We start from the raw sequence: 18,755 nt of genomic DNA, 5'->3' as shown, positions 1-18,755 counted from the left end.
TCTGCCCCGTGGCTTACCTGGCTTGGTTTTGCGCACTTGTGTGCAGAGCAGGAATACACCCATTGTGCTGAATCAAAGAGGCTAGTTAGAACCATTGGGGGGGCTGTGCATAATTACTGTTCTTTATTAATTTATATACTGTTTAATGCCAAAATAGGTGTCAAAGCAGTTTACTTCAGAGGTTTATTTCCCCCCCCCCCCTGCTTTCCACCTGCCTAGGAGTCAAGGCTAAGCAATAGAGCAGCATCATGGCACCCACTGCAGTTGTTCCCTCACAGTGTGAGCCCTTTCCTCTCCTCCTTTGGGGGAGGGAGATGAAGGGACCACCCAAGATCCATGGCTGTGGTGTGACCCACCCAGCTGCCACACTTCCACAAGCATGCTCCAAGCTTCCCCGTGGTTGAGGAAGGAGAGTTGGCATGCCAATTCTGGTCCAGCGGCTTCCAGAAGCCTTAAAGTGGCACCCAGCAGCAGCAACTAGAGCTCACAGATGCCAAGAGAAGCAGTAAAGGTGCTGCAATTAATACCCCCAAAATAATACTCCTGGGAATCTCTCCTATTTTCTCACCCTTTTTAACCTCAAGAATTTTACCAACAGCATTGTGGTTGCTCCAGTCTGTTTTTTTCCTCTCAGCGTCTCAGAGCAGGCATATGGGAGAAGCATTGCTCCTATTAGCGTTTCCTCTTTTGAAGCAGTTGCTCCCCCTTCCCCTCATCTGTGGGCGAAAGTGCCTAACTGCAGTACTGAGGCCTAGTAAATTTGATGGGAAATGGGTAAGCAGTACTGTACTGTTAGTCAATTGAGGGTTAGTATGTTTCTTAGTGGAGTGTAGGCTGCAGCACCTTGTGGTGGGTGCTTAAAATGGCTGCTGGATTTAAGCGTCACGAGAAGCTCAGGATAGTTTCCCATTCAGTAAAGCCAGGTTGCTGCCAGAAAGCTGGTGTCTCTCCTTTGGTGGAAGCTTGGCAACCCTCTTAAACTCCATTGCAGCTTTGTGTGGAAACGAATGGGTCATCTCGCTCCTTATTCGCTCCAGAAAACAGTACATTTTTCCTTTCAATCTTGAGACACAGAGGTAAGAACAGCATGTAACAGAAGGTAGCTCTTTGTTACTCCTCTCATGAGCAGATAAACCGCCCCCACCGCCTTTTTGTCCTTATGTGGTGCAGGGTGTAGTACAAAAAGGGGGGAAATGGCAACTCTGAGGGGATAGCCTTTGAGGAAAGGAATGGTGGGTCCTAGACTTAGACTCCCTCCTTCCCTCAGCAAAGCTGACCACCTCCCTCTGAAAAATTAGCACAATGTTGTCAAGGAGCTCAGGCACACGCTGGAAACAGGCACACAAAGGGACATCTCTCATTCTCTCCCTCTCCCTCTGTGTGTGTGTGTGTGTGTGTGTGTGTGTAAATCCAAGGACCATGCTGTGCTCTCTCTCTCTCTCTCCCCCCTCCCTCTCCCTTCTCCCCCCCCCCCCCCGGTGTGTGCAGGGTAAACTACTCCCCTGCAGACTCCCTTGTCCCCTATTTGTGTTGCTTTTCCATGTTCAGGCATAATGCTATAGGGCGATTGTTGTGTTGTGAATGGAATAGAATGCTAAAAAGAACGTTCCTTCAGAATGGTGGGATGCTCGTGGGGATGGTCTTATTTGTTTAAAGTTAGGCTAGCCCTCTCCAGATAGGAGGAGCGTAACTGGGCCACCAGCCGAGGCTAGTGTGCCCGAGAGACCACTTGAGCCTCAAGTGACGCTGGTGGAGCCGTAAGTATTCCCAGCCTAATTACCTTCTCCTTCAGAGGGAGTGTAACTCCATCAAGAACAGGATACTTCCCACCCATCTGGTCTAGGGAACCACTCTAAACAGTGCCTTAGTCTTGTCTGGATTAAGTTTCAGTTTATTGGCTCTCATTCAGTTTTCCCCCAACCAATTTATTCTAAAGAAAAATTAAAAGTCGTTGAATTCTCTTTAATACTCTTTCTAAGGACCATTCAAAATCAATGAATGATTTTTGCCCAGGGAATGCTGATTGGCTGTTGAAGGACATACGTTTCAGAAATAAATAAATACAATGGGATATAAATATATTGCCAGAGTTACAAGAACTACTCATGAACATTTATGTTTCATAATCAACTGTTATTGTTAAAATACGTTTGGGTAGAAAATGGAAAATTTTTTTTTGCCTAAGTAAAAATCAATTTATCTCGGGAAAGTTATTAAAGTATATTGAATTAGTAGGGTGTGACGTGGTCAAGCTTTTGTTTCAGCCCTGAACTTCTTAGGTGACTTTAGGCAAGACACCATATTTTGGTTTGCCTGTAATAATTATATTAGTAGCACAATTTTATTTGTATAACTGGGAAGAAAGCTTAGCAAAAAAATACTTGCTGCATACATTGCACAACAGAATGAGTTTACCAGTGAAAGATTGCCAGTGGCAATTCAAGACCTTTCAGTATGCATTATGCATTATGTTTTCAAATTTCTGTTTATCACAAACCTACTTTACTTTTTATGTGTATCCTAGAATAATCTGTACTAGAAAGCTACTAGATAAAGATGTCTGAAGTGAAGATCTAGGTTTAATATTATTTGTTTTAAACTGAATAACTACATTAATAAAAGCTATCATCTCCTGTTTTAGAGTTCTCATTAAATGGTTATATTTAGTGCACCTAAAATGTCTGGCAATAGGCCTGCTAGAATGCTAGAAAAGCATAGATGCAGTTGCACATGCTTTGGTTTTCCCAGGAAACTGGAATTGCTGCTGCACTCTCCTTGTACTGCTCAGGTAGTTCATAATTTTGTTGACAGTCCAGTTCCATTAATCTGGTATTTTTAGGAAAATTGCTTGCAGACCTTAAATTTCTCTGCTTAAGGTGATCAAATAGGCATTTGCATCCTTCATGTAAATGATGTATTAAAGTTAAAATAAAATCTACTTTCCAGAAAGTAACTGCAAAACTATTTTATGCAAGACTTCATGTGGGATACCTTAATGGTTGAATAATAAATTTTACCTCATAAAAATGAAATTCAATAATACAGTAGCTTTCTCAGCGCAGTAGCATCTGGTTAAATCTCAGGAGAGCCAATATTTTCCAACTCATTAGGATCATGTCATTCTGTATGTCGTCAACATTGACTTAGCCAAGCTACCTTTACTTACATAACCACCAAACTATTAAATAGGTCTCTTGTGGAGTGAAGTCAAATATTCCTCTTATTTTCCTTTTGCCTTAGAAGAAGAGAAGAAAATGTACATGTTGTAACATTTAAACATCTGGTCGAAACCACATCAGGGTAATGCTGAGGAAAGTAACAGGATTCAGAATTCTTCCCAGGTGTGCATATAAAAAGGGTTTTGGAGTTGCTGCATAGTTCTTTAACCACTTAGGAAAAAGATTGAAATATAGTGATTTGCTGTTCTAATGCCCCTGTTTGAAATCTGCTTTCCCCCTCTTTCTCCTCTTTTTAAAAAACATTTCTGAGTTCAGTTGTAATGCAGGTTGTTGAGCTTTAATCATTTCCTTCCAATGTACTGGTTGGAATGTGTGTTCCACATAATACAGCCAAGACTGGTGCTTATTTTGGGCGCTGCAAGTTTTGATTTTAAGCAGTGTGCAATCTGTGTTCAGGGTTGTGTTTTCATGAGTAATTGCTTGGTTGTGTTCAGAGCACATATGGAAGAGCCTTGCAATGTGTAAATGTTTCGTTGTCTCCTGTAGATCATTGTACTTCCAAGAGTTTTGATCCCTGAATAGGCTCCTGTGCTCAGAGCTATTGTGCTGTCTTAAATCTGTATTTCACTGATGGGTTTAGCATGCCATTCCAGAGAAACTCATGTTTTGCCTGTGGCTTGCTAGAAGTTGGTATGGGTTGATATCTGTCACCATAAGGACTCTTGGCATTTCCTAGCCTCTTAGAAGCAGATTTTTTGCTGCTGGCTGAGCAGCAAAGAGGTGATCAGAATAGTTTGTAGCAGGGGTGCCAACTTGAATAAAATATTGTGGGGTCCCAGGTAAGCCCTGCCCCACATAATTGATCGCATGGCGCAGTGCACACGCTCCATTTGAATGGGAATGCCCATCAACTTTGCAGGGGCCCAGCCCCTCAAATATTTTATTGGGGGGCCCGAAGCCCTCACGGCCCCTAGGAGTTGGCTGCTATAGTTTGTAGGGATACCTCAGAGTGATTTAAATGGATCTCCTACTCAGATTGTCATGAACTTGGATGAACACTTCAGGTATTTTTCAGAATTGGGTTGCAGGTAGAGGAGGAAGTGGGAGAGATAGGCAACACTGCACAAGCAAGATTTTCAGAAAGAAATATAGGGAATTACAGTGGTACCTCGGGTTACATATGTTTCAGGTTACATACTTTTCAGGTTACAGACTCTGCTAACCCAGAAATAGTACCTTGGGTTAAGAACTTTGCTTCAGGATGAGAACAGAAATCATGCTCCGGCGGCGTGGCAGCAGCGGGAGGCCCCATTAGCTAAAGTGGTGCTTCAGGTTAAGAACAGTTTCAGGTTAAGAACGGACCTCTGGAACGAATTAAGTACTTAACCCGAGGTACCATTGTACATAGAATACGTGTGGTAAGCCTTCTCAGTTTTGCTGTTGGATGAGACCATGTCTCATGTAACCTAGTTCTTAAGCATTTAAAGGGCTTATGCTTAAAAAGTTTTCTTCAGTTTCTGTAGAAGAAAGGCAGGATATAAATTAAAAAAATTAAATTAAATTTCATTATTGAGAACCCAGCTTCTTCACTGATCACTTTGGCAGCTGCCCACTTTCAACGCAAGCTGCCTGCCTTTTTGTCTACTGTAAAGCCATTGTTTATTTCATTTAGTTCTTGGAAGTCTAGGTGTTTTGTTAGCTATCCAGGATATTAATGCCCCAGAACAGTGAAGTGTAAATATTGTAATTAGCAGTCTGAAGATAGCACAGCTGATTTAAGATGACTGCAACAAGAAAATGACAGTCAAGCACAACTTCCTTGCAAATCTGTGCAAGAAATACACACTGTGTAGTCTTGAGCCAAGATAGATGCTGACAGCTGAGATAGCTTCAAAGAGTTGCTGTTCCAAATGCTCGCAGTAGAAAGAGCTTCAAAGGCAAACTGACTCAGCTGTTTCCCCCCCCCAAAAAAAGTATTCTCACACTCTTAATCCTGTGCTTTCATTACCTGTCACCTTTTCCCATGCAAAGTTGAGTCCATAGTGTGTGCTATCACTTAAACTGGTAGAAGTAAGCACTGAGATTGTTGAATTGTGTGGTACATTGTGGTGAAAGAGAGAAACAGGGTGCTTTGTTAAGCAAATAGATCTGCAGTTCTGCTCATTCTACTAGGTGTGGGGAGCAGTACCCCACTGGTTATGTAGCATTGTGTGTTTTCCTGTGCTTCTTGAACTGTGAATTCATTTTGCTGTTTCCCGGCATCCCCTACCCCAGTGGATTTTTGATTGCCTCAGTGTTAAGAACTGGATGAGAGCAGCAGTGGGTCTCGTGCACAGGAGGCATAGAAGGCAATAGAGAGAGGCCATCCTAGCCTTCATTGAAACTGTTCTACTTGGTGCTTTTCATGGGCAGTGGGCAGGATTCCCTCTCAAAGTTATAATCCTAAATTTAATTATGTATGTGTAGCTCCTAATTTTTGGCCACCTCATGAGAAGAGAAGACTCTGTGGAAAAAACTCTGGTGTTGGGTAAGAGTCAGGGCACAAGGAGAAGGGGACGACAGAAGGCGAGATGGTTAGACAGTGTTATAGAAGCGACCAGCATGAATTTGACAAAACTCCGGGAGGCAATGGAAGACAGGAGTGTCTGGCGTGCTCTGGTCCATGGGGTCACGAAGAGTCAGACACGACTAATCAACTAAACAACAACAAGCTCCTAATTTAAATTCATTAGCTTCATACCTGTAAGCAAGAATACTGTTGTTGTTGTTGATGATGATGATGCAATATTCAAAGCATCAGTGATCAAATCACAATCATCAATAAATACAAGTAAGCTTGCCTGAATTTCAGCAGTGCATGATTCCACAGTTAAAAGTATTGTTATTATAGGCAACCAACTTGATTATGAGTCCTGGAATACCTGCTCCCTGCCTTGCAGGCCTTTTCCCACCTGGCTTGGGAGTGTGGGGTTCTGGCTGACTCCAGCTACAAAAGCAGAAGCTGCTGAACAGAATCTTGGGCTGGGGTTTTGTTCAGCTTTTGTTGGAGGTGAGGAGTTGTCGCCTATGTCAATGTTTTGTAGTTTTCCTTTGGATCTTAAGATTTATGTGTAAATTGTTCAGTGTGGCTGTGTACATTTTATGTTTTGTTTATTGTTTATGACTACTTTTGTTATGCTTGTAGCCAGTGCTTTCTTTCTAAAAAAAATGTTTAGAGATACTCTCATTTTGACTCAAGAAAATCACCATTTTATAGTTCAAATTGGGAAAAATAAATACAGTAAATGGATAAAAGTACAAAGATTCACAAAATGTTTAGGCATATGCATACCCCTGTGTCCCCCCAGAAAAAAGCACTGCTTGTAGCTATGTAATTTTTTAATGCTAGAAGCTGCCTTGAAGATGGTTTTAACTTTGGCAAGATGGCATACAAATAAAATGATTGATTTCTTTTGTGTGTAACTCCAAATAGCCAAACCTCAAAAAGTTTGTACCTCCAAATACTTGGGTTAATGTCAGTCTGGATCTGTGTATTTTGTTGTTGAGTTGTAAACATAAATAACCCCAGCTTTCTGATAGATAGTTTATATTGAATTTGCTGGCTTCAACGAAGATAATTTTGGCCAGGCCTTCAAAACTTGCTAACAGTACTCTCTATAAAGGAATGGATGACTAAAACTTGAGATAGGTTGGTTTTTACAGCCAGTGTAGGAATCAAAGTGCAAGATCTGTTGCTCATCAGAATTTCCAGGCTCTTACTACCAAAACACTTTAAGTTTATTCTTGAACCCGAGTTTCATCAGTATTGCTAAGGGCTGTTTAATGCTGTTACTTTGTACATTTCGGCACCTGTTTCACAGAAAAGAGTCTTCTTTCTAGGATTTATGTGCACAATAGAGTTGTCTTCTAGATTGTTTTCATCTGTGTTAGGAACTGTTTGATATTTAAGTTGCACAACTGTTTCCCAACAAAAGTCATGTGACATCAGCACTGAGGTGCAATAAGAGCTCTCCTAGGATTACATTAAACAGAATGGAAGACTTTGAGTATGTAAGGTTGTGTGGCCTTGAGTACAGTTTATATTTGATATATGAGCTGTCACATAGCTGTTGCATGACTGAGATGTGCCTGTAAGCAATGTACTATGCAGATGGGTTTTCTCTGAAACAAAGCCAGAGACTAAATCTGAATGTGTTCATTTGGAGGGTAGAGAAGACTTCATAAAACATATGGAAGCATTTCTATGTTTTTATTAAATAGGCCTTTTAGTATTTAAGTGGTTTTGATAATAAGGTTGATGCCAGTTACCTGAAATTTCAGTGTCTGAATCTAGATGTGGGAGATATAGTTAGAATAATATGGTGAGGAATTAATTTCTTTTAAGTTATCAGTTTTTTAAAAAGTATGGTTAGTTATTAAGTATTACAGTTAGTAAATGCCTCAAACGAGTTATTTTTTGTCTTCACTAAGCATATTTAGCCAAGGACTTCCTAGGTAAATTTCTTCCTACTCATTAAATAATAATCTATTTTTGCTTTGGATGTAATCCTTTGGGGTCCTATGTAATTTATGGACCAAATTCCATCCATGCATTGTGTTTCACTGTGGTTCCCAAGACTGACTGGCCAAGGCTTCCTTTCATGTTTCTCAACTGTTTTAATCTGTAATCTGATCTCTGATAAATTTCTACTCTGACTTGCCTAAGCCCTTCAAGCTTCCACATGTCCTCACCCCTTTTCTTCTTTATTTTCTATTTGTATCTGTGGCTTGCTCATGTTCTTTATACTTTCAATTTCCCCTCACTGTTATATTGGACTAGTCCTCAGTTTCCTAGAATGTGCTCTATCATACATAATGGCCTCTTCTTTACACTTGGCACCAGTCCTCATCCCTTTCCTGCTTCATCCAATATTTACTGGTTAGTTTTCCTTTCTCAACTCACTTTACACATTTTTCTCTAGCACCTCCATCCTTCTTCCCTTTTTGGGTTTTCCCCTAAAGCTTAAGTTATTTCTCTTTTCCACATAGATTGATTTTTAATGTCTTTTACCATACATACTCTGTTTTTGATTTCTGCTCTATATCTTCCAACCTCTGTTAAAGTGAGCCCCAGGTATATCCATTGCAGCATGCAGTTTCTTATCTTTTATTTCCTATTTATTTCTGTTTAGTAGATCATGCAGCTTTTCTTCTGAGTCTACCATTACCTTTTGTCTGAATGTAAAATATTCAAACCATTATGAGATCTTGATTAGTTGCGGCTCCCATTTTTATAGCAGTGCTTTTCACTGAAGAGAGTTCTCTATGGCTACTCACCTAACATCTTATGGATCTCAGTGAAGGTGTGGAGCATGCAGGAAAGGGTTAACTCCTCTTCTGGAAGGCAGGGTCAAAACTGGCCAATCTGAAGAGGAGCAAACCAGCCTGGACTCTGCCCTTGTTGGAAGAACAAACTTAATTCATGGCTTCTACATGCCATTTCTGAGAGTGCAGGGCAGCTGCTTTTTCTTGAAAGATGTAGGGAAAGGGGTTGTTCTTGTTTGTGGTTTGTCCTGTTGCCTCCTTCACTTCTGGTATTCCATCTAGTAGCACCTTAAAGACCAACTAAGTTAGTTCTTGGTATGAGCTTTCGTGTGCATGCACACTTCTTCAGATACACTGAAATAGAAGTTGCCAGATCCTTCTATATAGTGAGAAGGTGGGGAGGGGTGTTACTCAGAAGGATGGTAGACCAATCCTTCTCAGACTATGGCAGACCAACACGGCTACCTATCTACTTCTGGTATTCCAGTTACTGATGTTGTTAGGAAAGGCAAAGAAGGGTGTTTGAGTGGGAATAGCAGGTATTTACATGTGGAAAATGGGGCCCACAAAGTCACAGAGGTCGACAACAGTATGTGTCTAAAAAGTGGCATGCTGCAAACCAGCACCACAAAGCCGGTCCAAGGAGGAGAACAGTAGAGCGGCTTGGCACCCTTACTGCTCACATGGCAGCAATTATTTTCCCAAAGCAAGCAAGGTAGCAGGAAAACAGCTTAACACACTTCTTGCTACCCCGCCAATGCTTGTTTCCCTGTCACTCCTTGGAGGGGGTTGATCTCCTCCTGCTTCTGTAGCCCACCCTCATGCTCACTGGGATTCAGGTGGGGGTTTCTGAGGAGAATCAGGCAGGAGGACAGTCTCTCTCATCTCTTCCTCCACTTTAAAGGCTTCTATTACCTGCACACCCCTGCTTTGACTAAAACATTGGGCTGCTACAACTTCTTGCCAAGTCATGTCCATGAGGGAGAGAGTAGGCTATGTGTGGGAGGCATGTGTCAAACTCTGGCTTTTGTCATGGGCACCATTTTGCTTCCCACATCAGGGAATGAAGGAGGCATGGACAAGGACTGAGAGTCCTCAAAAAGGATGTAATCTCCAGCTTGAGGCAGAGCTTTAGGAAAGAAAACAAAATTCTCTTCAGATACGTTAGGTTGGATTAATAGGGAGGTAGTTTTCATGTAATACCTCAGGCCCCAGTAAGTGATGTAGAAATAAAAGGTGTAGAGGTCATGGCTCCATTTCATCCTTCGTACTCTTCCAGTTTCTCATCTAGGAGTGTCGCAGTAATGGGAAGGGGTAAAAGTAGGTGGCACAGAAGTCAAAGAAACAGCTGTTCCATGGGGACTGGGAAGAGGAGTTCTTCTCCTTCCAAGTCCAGATGTTGTCTTCATGCCAAGGACTTAAACACTAATTCATGAGGAGAGGATATTTTTCCATTCCCTGAACAGCCACTATCAGCTCCAGTTCCACCCTCTATATCAGGAAGGGGTGAGGAAGAGACTTCTCTGTAAAAGTTTGCTTCAGGGAGAGAAGAGTGCAAACTGTCAAGTGAACCATTATCTCCCCCTGCCATTACAAAAGCATCTTTTCCACACTGAATTTTATCTATTTCTACTCAGTAAAGCTATAAAGGCCTTGCTGATAGAGCCATATATGTAGGCTACCAGTATTTCTGAAGGCGGAGGAGATAAGGCTTGGGGAATCACTCAAGGTTTTTCTTAGAACAAGTCTTTTAGACCCAGTAGTTTATTAATGTCCTCAACTCATTCATAGCACTTTATCTCAGGAATGGGGAGAACCAGACAAACCCGATATGCCTGCCACTTTCACAGAAATTTTGTGTATCTTACCCAAAGCTGTTATGGGCATTCTGAATGCGCTTCCTGTTTCAATTCCTAAATCTGTGATTTCACAAAACGGTGTCGAATTTCTATTTGCTAGGCCATAGAATGAACAATGCTGTTTATAGATATCTTCATGACTGGCCATTAGGCCAATTTCATCATGACAAGGACTTCTTTCCTCTGTGAACTGCTGTTCTACTGAAAGTGCCAGCTGAAGCATCTCTCAAACTCGTGTCTGCAACACCTCAACTAGCTCCATCCATGGGGCAGCTGCCACAGTCAACCCCCACACTGGTGCTTCTATAAAGCACTGTATGGCACCTATTTTGACTCACCAGTCCACCAGTTAATGTTTGTCAAACACTGCACTCCTCTGCTTTTGGCAGAAGGGTCCTTCAACAGGTAACAGAAAGTTCTCCCTTTCTTCTGGGCATCCCTTTCCTTTATCACCTTCCTGTTCCACTGACCAAGAATGGCAACTTGGATTTACTTCAAAGTGTTTTTCCTGTCAGTGGAGAGTGGATAGTTAGGAGCAGCAACAGTAGCCCTCCTGTTTAGTTCTGTCTACCTGTTTGGTTCCTTGTTTTGTAATTAAATTGGTCTGAGTTACAAGGTTCTTTGAATTGCAACTATGTTCTTTGTTGAGGCTTAATCTGGAGACTGGTGGAAGATTGCTACCTCTTCAGGCTGGTCAATACGCTTGAGATGGTAGACAATTTTGTCTGCCTGGGTTCCTCCATAACCAACAACCTCTCCATCGACGCTGAGCTGGATAAGCATATTGGCAAGACAGCTACGGCAATGACTCACCTCTCCAAAATAGTATGGGAAAATGTGATGCTAATGTCCAATACCAAGATGGAAATCTACCAGACTTGCATACTAAACATGTTACTTTATGGAAGTGAGTTGCGGGCAGCTTACAACTGTTAGGAGCAGCACCTCAATGCCTTCCAAATGCACTGCGTCAGGAGGATTTTGGCCATCACATGGCAGGAGAGTCTCAAACAAAGAAGTGCTCTCCCAAGCCCACATTCCCAGCATGTTTGCACTCCTATCTCAGCAACGTCTACGCTGGCTAGCTCATGTCCACAGAATGGAAGATGGCAGGATCCCCAATGACTTGCTCTATAGGAAGTTGGCTTCAGGAACTAGGCCAGTTGGCAGACCAAATCTGCATTACAAAGATAATCTGCAAACGTGACCTGAGGGCTGGCATCATGAAACCTTGCAGACAACTGCAGTGCCTGGAGACAGGCAGCCTGGTCATGTATCCATAGCAGTGACCAGAGGAGGAATGACTGCTGGGAGAAGTGCAGAGAAACACCATGGTGCATCTGCAGCAGCACAACCGGACGCCTTCATCTGCCCCTGCTGCAACAAAACATGTCTCTCCTGTAGGTGCTGTAACCTTCAACAGTTTGACTTCACCCTGAAAGGCGCACTGTTCAGTTGTCTCCCAAGACAGACAGATGTCAACCAGGTACAAATTCAAGTTTTCCGAGACCATTGACAGATGGCCTGGCATTTTGCACCTGGGAAGCACATTTGTTGCTCTTTGTAAAAAGAAAAAGAAAAGAAAAGAATTCTATCTGTTCTGAAATGAGCCGGGAATGCCAGACCATGATTCTCTTAATCCCCTATTTTTCTTTCAATGTAAGAATTTATTATCATATTTCCTTGCGTATGAAATGAACATAGGAACTCTTTGTAATAATTGGTGTGTGGTATAGATTTGTAAATAAAGTGTATTTGTGTAAGTAAAGGTAATTCCCCCAGCTCTTAATCAGCTCTAACTCCCCCAGTGCTTAAACCTCTCATACTGCTGTTGTTGGGGCTCAGGGGGCTTTCTTTGTAATGCATACTTTAGTCAGTTTTGGGGGTGTTGAGCCAAACAGATTTTTTCCCTTTGTTTGATTTCCACTTTTAATTTCCCCTGATATTTTTTATTTCCTATGGCAGGGTTAACCTTTATTTCAATTGCTTGCATATTTAGATTTCCCACATACTGTGTAGTCACTGGGGTGGAACAGCAACAACTGTTTTCTATTGTTTCCATCTCCTCCTCCTCCTCTTCCTCCTCCCCTTTTCTCTCTACAGTCAGTGTGGGCACCACAATGGAGTGTCTAGGCACATTTTTTTTTAATAGCAAGAATACAAAGCTGAAACTGCAGCTAAAAACGTATGTTCATTTTTCGCATGGTCCACTCCCCTAATATTCTCATGAGGGTCCCTTCTCCAGTCTTCAGAGAGTGGCTGGAAGTGAGGAGGCAGAAAAAGGTCCTCGTTTTCTTCCAGAAGTGGCAGTTTTAATTTGAAATCTTAGGCTCAGTACTGCGCCCAGAGCTCAGAAACTGCTTGCATTAATGAAATTCCCTGTCGCAAAATGCACCTAGAACAATGGGAGTTATGAACGCTGTCTACGGTATATCTTTTAATTTGTAAATCCTGGTATGCTGATTTTAAAATTCCAAGATAATGGCACAAAACTGATAGTTCAGGTTGTAAAAATAGACACAATGCCTGTTATATCTTAAGCACATTTTCTCTAAATTCTTTTGTCATATGTTCTGGTCCTATTTAACAAAACTGCTTTCTGTTTCTTTGAAAAGTTAGAAGAACTGCACATTCTTGATTTTTATGTTGCTTATTGATCAATGTGTCACCTAAAGATGAAATATTTGGAATAAGTGTTAGTACCTAGGCCTCCATGGTTGCAGTCCTGTACACACTTAGATGCTAATAAGTCTCATTCAAATTAGTATATCAAAGAAGACATAGTGTCCAACAAGTTAAAATCTTCAAACAGAGCAGACTCTTCCACATAATCTCTGTGGGTGTTAATATCAGACCTCACTATTAATTTAGTACTGGGGTCTTACTGTTGTTCCCCTAAACAAAATGTCTAGGGTAATATTTCTATTTTTGATAGAATTATATGCTGGATGGATCAGGGGGATGCTGTGGATGTAGTGTGTCTTGATGTCAGTATGGTGTTTGACAAAGCAAAGTCCCTCATGATATTCTTGTGGAGAATCTGGTAAAATGTGGGCTTGATGATGTTACTGTTGGTGTATTTGTAGCTGGATGACTGACTGAATCCTGCATCATCCTGGAAAAAAGTAATAAGTGGAGTGCTTCAGGATTCTGTCCTGTGCCTGTAATTGTTTGATGTCTTTATAAATGTATTGGATGAAGGAACTGAGGGTCTTCAAATGACCGTAACAGATTGGAGAACTAGGCCAAAACTAACAAAATGAATTTCAATAGGGACAAATGTAAGGTTCTACACATTGACAGGAATAATCAGTTACAAAAATGTAAAATGAAGGGCAGCTGGCTTTCCAGTAGTACATGTGAGAAGAATCTTAAGATGAGTCAGCAGTGTTATGCAGCAGCAAAAAAAGCTAATGCAATTCTAGGTTTCATCAACAGAAATATAGTGTCCAGATCAAGGGAAGTCATAGTACTGCTGTATTCTGCCTTAGTCATATCAACTCCTGGAGTAATGTGTCCCATTCTGGGTACCACAATTTACAAAGGATATCGACAATCTGGAACATGTGCAGAGGAGGGCAACCAAGATGATCAAGGGTCTTAGAAACTAAGCCTTATGAGGACGCTTGAAGAAGCTGGGTATGTTTAGCCTGGAAAAGAGGAGACTGAGAAGAAATAAGATAGGTATCTTCTAATATTTAAAGGGCTGTCACATGGGAGATGGAGCAAGCTTGTTTTCTCCTGCTCCAGAAGGTAGGACCTGAACCAATGGATTCAAGGTACAAGGAAGGAGATTTCGACTAAACATCAGAAAGAAATTTCTGACAGTAAGAGATGACTGACAGTGGAACTGAATCCCTCAGGAGGTGGTGGACACTCATTTATTGGAGGTTTTTAAGCAGAGGTTAGATGCCCATCTGTCATGGATTCTTTAGTTGAGATTCATCCTGCATTGCAGGGGGTTAGACTAGATGACCCTTGGAGTCCTAACTCTACCATTCTGTGATTCTATACTGTGTTTAAACTTTGTCGCTGCCTACCTGGGTCACAGTAAACCTGCATACCGTACTAAATGCTCTTGATAACTGGATTCTAAATGCAAGTTTAGATGTGTAGCATTCTGCTTAGTATTTTTGCTTTGAGGAATTTGTATGTGAACGGGTTCATACAAACAGCCCTAGTTTTAAGAAGTGGTACAGTTGCATGCTTTAAGATAGTCAAGTTATACACTGGTTGTGCATCACACAAATTGTAGGCCTCTTTTTGCCAGACAGAATGGAGACCTTGGAAGTGATACTACGAATGTAGTGGTCTCATTGCAAGTGTTCCTGAGAGAAATGTGGGTAAAACTCTTAGTGTGATGCATTTCAATATTGAATTAATTTCTAAAAGAATGTCTGCTTCTTATTTTGAAGATAATGCCATATTAATGTATGCTTGGCATATGAAAATGATTATGGAAATAAGGGTGTGAGATCTGAGCTGCATTTTCAGTTGGAATGTAATACAGCTTCTGTTAAAGACCCATGTAATTCAACACCTCTGGTAATAGAAATATTAATGTTTCTTGTTAAGGGTAATGATCTCTTCCATCTTTATATGTCTCTCTTGTTGTTGCTGGAAGAGGTATTATCGTACATAGTCATAGATAAATTGCAATTTGATTTTGACACATTTCCTCCATTTATTGTAATTAGGATAAAATGGATTCAATTTTGCTTCCCTTTGAAATGTATCTTATAGACCTTCCTTTGAATGGAGAACTGGTGGCTCTTTCTACAAAGCAAGATATTAAAAGCATTATATATCATAAGAATTTCACTTCCCCCAGTATACTGAAGAGCAAAAAAGGTACAGTGATTAGGTTTAACTGGGTGACCTTGAGCCAGTAGTAGTCTCTCAGCCTAACTTACATCACAGGGTGGTTGTGAAGATAAAATGTACACCACCTTGAGCTCTTTGGAGGAAAAGGTGATATATAAATGTAAGAAAGAAAGAAAAATTGAGATTGTTACTTCTTTCTCAACTCACTAAATGATCCAGGGTGGCATGTATGTACCTTTGCACTAGAAAAGCATCATGAAAGTTTACATTATTTGGCAGCTACAGCTTTAGGAATGGAAAAATAGAAGACATCCGCCCATATATTTATCTATAAATATATCTTAGACCTGTGTCTCAAGTGATAGGATCCCAGTGCTAAAAGAGGAAGGGAGTCTACCAAGTCTCAATCCTGAATCTGCAGCTTTTTCCCTTGTACCTACCTATGTAGCGAAATACTGGCGTCGCCCCCCCTTACATGTGATTGACTTGCATGTGACTGCATGTGCACATGTGCCGGGAGATAAATAAATAAATAGATTCAAAACAGGAAATGGAGAGGAAGAGAGTTCTCGTGGCTCGTGAGGAGACCCTTCCCGGAGCCCAAAGAGGACTTTATTGAAGGCGGAGGAAGCCCCAAAGAGACCAGAGGCACAGTGGGGCTTTGTTTAAGCTGCTCAGCTTCCTGCCTGGCAGGTGACACACATGGTAGCGCAGAAGCTGATACTTCTTTTCCATTCATCCTCCAGCCTCTAGCCAGCCCCAGAGCTTCAACTCTAGTTGAAGAGGGAGTGTGAGACCATGATAAAACTGGTGTCTATTGGCTTTTTAGAGGGTGCTCCCCACTTACGTGATTTTTGTTTATGGGGGTGTGACGGCATAAGTGCGGGGGGACACCTGTAATGTGCTCTTGTTTATGAGGCAGAGCAAGGGTCAGGGTGTCTGAGACCCTTTCACATTCAAGCTCAAGGAGTATCAGAGCAATACAGGAGCACCAGCTTCTGCATAAAATTTCCCAACATAGTGCCCTCCAGATGATTTTAACTATAGTTCCCAGCAGACCCAACCGGGTTGGGAAGGCTGATTTAGGAAATGGAGGTAATAAGTGTCAGCCTCTAGTGTAGCTGAGGGCAGGAAGGGGGCAAAGGTGTGGTGGGAGTAAGTGTCTGTAGCTAACACGACCAGAACTTCTCATTGCCCAGATCAGGAAACATCCTAGAATTTTTTACAGGAGGTTGGGGAATATTTCCTGAGCTGCTCTTGTCTGTTGGTGTGTGAAAGCGTCCTTGTCAGCACTAATGGGATTGGGTGGTGGTACACAGGCTAAATTCCCACCTGAGGGATTTATGTCACCAGTTCAAGACCTGCTATGTGCTTGAGTCCTGAAAATAGGGTGGGCTTAGGTGACAATAATCAGAGGTGAAACATAATTACATCACCTCACTGTAGTTCTCTGTGTGTGATTTACCCTTAAATTAAGTTCAGACCTGAGAGCTTGAGATGAGGCCTATAATAAGGTAGTTACTTTAATTAAATTCACTGTGTTCACTTTTGTCTCTTGGATGAATTCTGCTGATATAATACTGGAGTGGAAACAAATACTCAACACATAATTTTGCATACCAACAGGCAAGAGCAGCACTATTTCCTGAACACCTGTAAAATTTTCTGTGATGTTGCTTGCTGATCTGGGCAATGAGGAAATCTGATCCTTTGCGATATATTATAGGAAGCCAGAAATAGAATGAATGAATGAATGAATGAATGAATAAATAAATAAAAATGTGCTAGAGAAAATGAGGTTTAAGCCATGTTTTAGGTTTCACCAAGTCTGAAAACCATAGTTATGACTAAAGTTATTTAAATCGTACCTAAATGTAGAACTAAAGGTGTTTCAAAGATCTCATCTCTTAGTTTTTAAGTATTTCAGTATATGCATGAGGAATTCTATGGGTGCGAGCCCCTAACTAGCCCCATTAGTGGAAGCCCTAGTCCAGGCATAGGCAAACTCGGCTCTCCAGCTGTTTTGGGACTACCAACTCCCATCATCCCTAGCTAACTGGGCCAGTGGTCATGGATGATGGGAGTTGTAGTCCCAAAACAGCTGGAGAGCCGAGTTTGCCTATGCCTGCCCTAGTCAATAACTTTCCCCTGTGTAACAGGACTTTATGCTGTCTGCTTCCCCTACAAAGCCCCCTGCACACCCCAAAATTGACTCTGGGGGTCTGTACTGTATGCAGGGGGAGGAGAGGGAGGATGTTCTGTCTGGCAAGCTGAAATGCTTGTGCAGATGGGATGGTTGTACGAGCATAGCATTGAATTCCGTCCTGTCTGACTAGTATTGGTAGATAATGTATTAACATGGACATTTCATATATATTTTTAGTGACAACAGACAATTGGAGATTTTCAGCAAAGTGATAAGTGCAAATTGAGTCACAGTGTCTGCTGAAATAATATACTGTACTTGGATGTGAGACTGCATACCAGTTTCTGCTGTATCCAGCAGAATCTGTATCCAGATTTTCAAAAAAAGAAAAGAAAAGATAACCATTTTATATCTCATTGATCTTCCCTCCACATCCATGAACCTATTCAAGACAGATCCATGAATATATAAACTAAGTCTGTAGAAACAAAAAAAAAAACCTCAACCCATTTGTATTGTTCTTTCGCATTAAAATAATGCAAACTCAAAACAGTGGTAGTCCACTGATTTAATTATGAAGAGATGCAAGAGATAGTATTTACTGGAGGCGAAGGAGTTCTTGAAGATTAGGCAGTTGTGTAGGTTCCAAACAAGTAACAGAGCACACATTTTGCTAACTTAAGACATGGCTTAATTTCATTAACTGTGGTCTAATATGTTGTGCATCCCACTCTTGGTAAACCACAGTGGCATTTACTGGCTATTGCTTCAAAGCACTACTGTTTTTCATCCATTTTCATTGACGAAATGTGTCATAGCAACATTAACTAAAGTCTGGAAAATAGTTCTCAAGGCTTTTGCTTTAATGAAAAATCTAACATGTACTGCACTTGCTGATATAATCAAGGCAATGGAATTTCCAAAATCTTGACTTAATGTCTTCTGAGTATGAAGCAATAATGTTTTTATGAAGTAGCTTTTAAAAAGCATTTGTTGAAGCAGAGAGCAGATGGATTAGAAGGGTCTGTTTGTAACAGCAATCAGCAATGATCATGGTATACTATTACAATCACCCTATAAAATAGCCCGTATTAAAAAAAAAGTGGAAAAGGAAAAGAGAGGTTGTGGGAGAAGGGGAAACATCCATATATGTGAAGCCTGTGAGGGATCTGGAGCTCCTTATATTTTGAGATTGTTTCTCCAGCTGTCTTGATGAACATTAGTTTTCGGTCTGCAAACTTCTATGACTTTAGCTTTCATTTTAACTTTGTTTATAGTAATTATGGTTATGGTGACTAGAGAGATATTTAATTATAATGTTTCCCAGACCCCTGTTCTCAAAGAAAAAATGCAAAAGCTAAGTTGTGTTTTAAAATGCTCCCATTTTTTTTGCCTGCACGGTCATGACAGGGTAAAATATGCCTGCCTGTTTCTGACTCTATA

The 18,755-nt window shown here is 41.2% G+C and overlaps 1 protein-coding gene across 10 annotated transcripts in view; it reads left to right on the top strand.

Annotated features, from left to right (window-relative positions):
- The window catches only part of VPS13B (vacuolar protein sorting 13 homolog B), an 883,035-nt gene that overhangs the window by 116,251 nt on the left and 748,029 nt on the right, over positions 1-18,755 (top strand). The window lies entirely within an intron of this gene.

The sequence above is a fragment of the Podarcis liolepis genome, assembly GCF_965112155.1.
Source record: "Podarcis liolepis genome assembly, chromosome: 8".
NCBI lineage: Eukaryota > Metazoa > Chordata > Lepidosauria > Squamata > Lacertidae > Podarcis > Podarcis liolepis.
The sequence above is the reverse complement of the archived record's forward strand: the minus strand, read 5'-3'. Positions and strand labels throughout refer to the sequence as shown.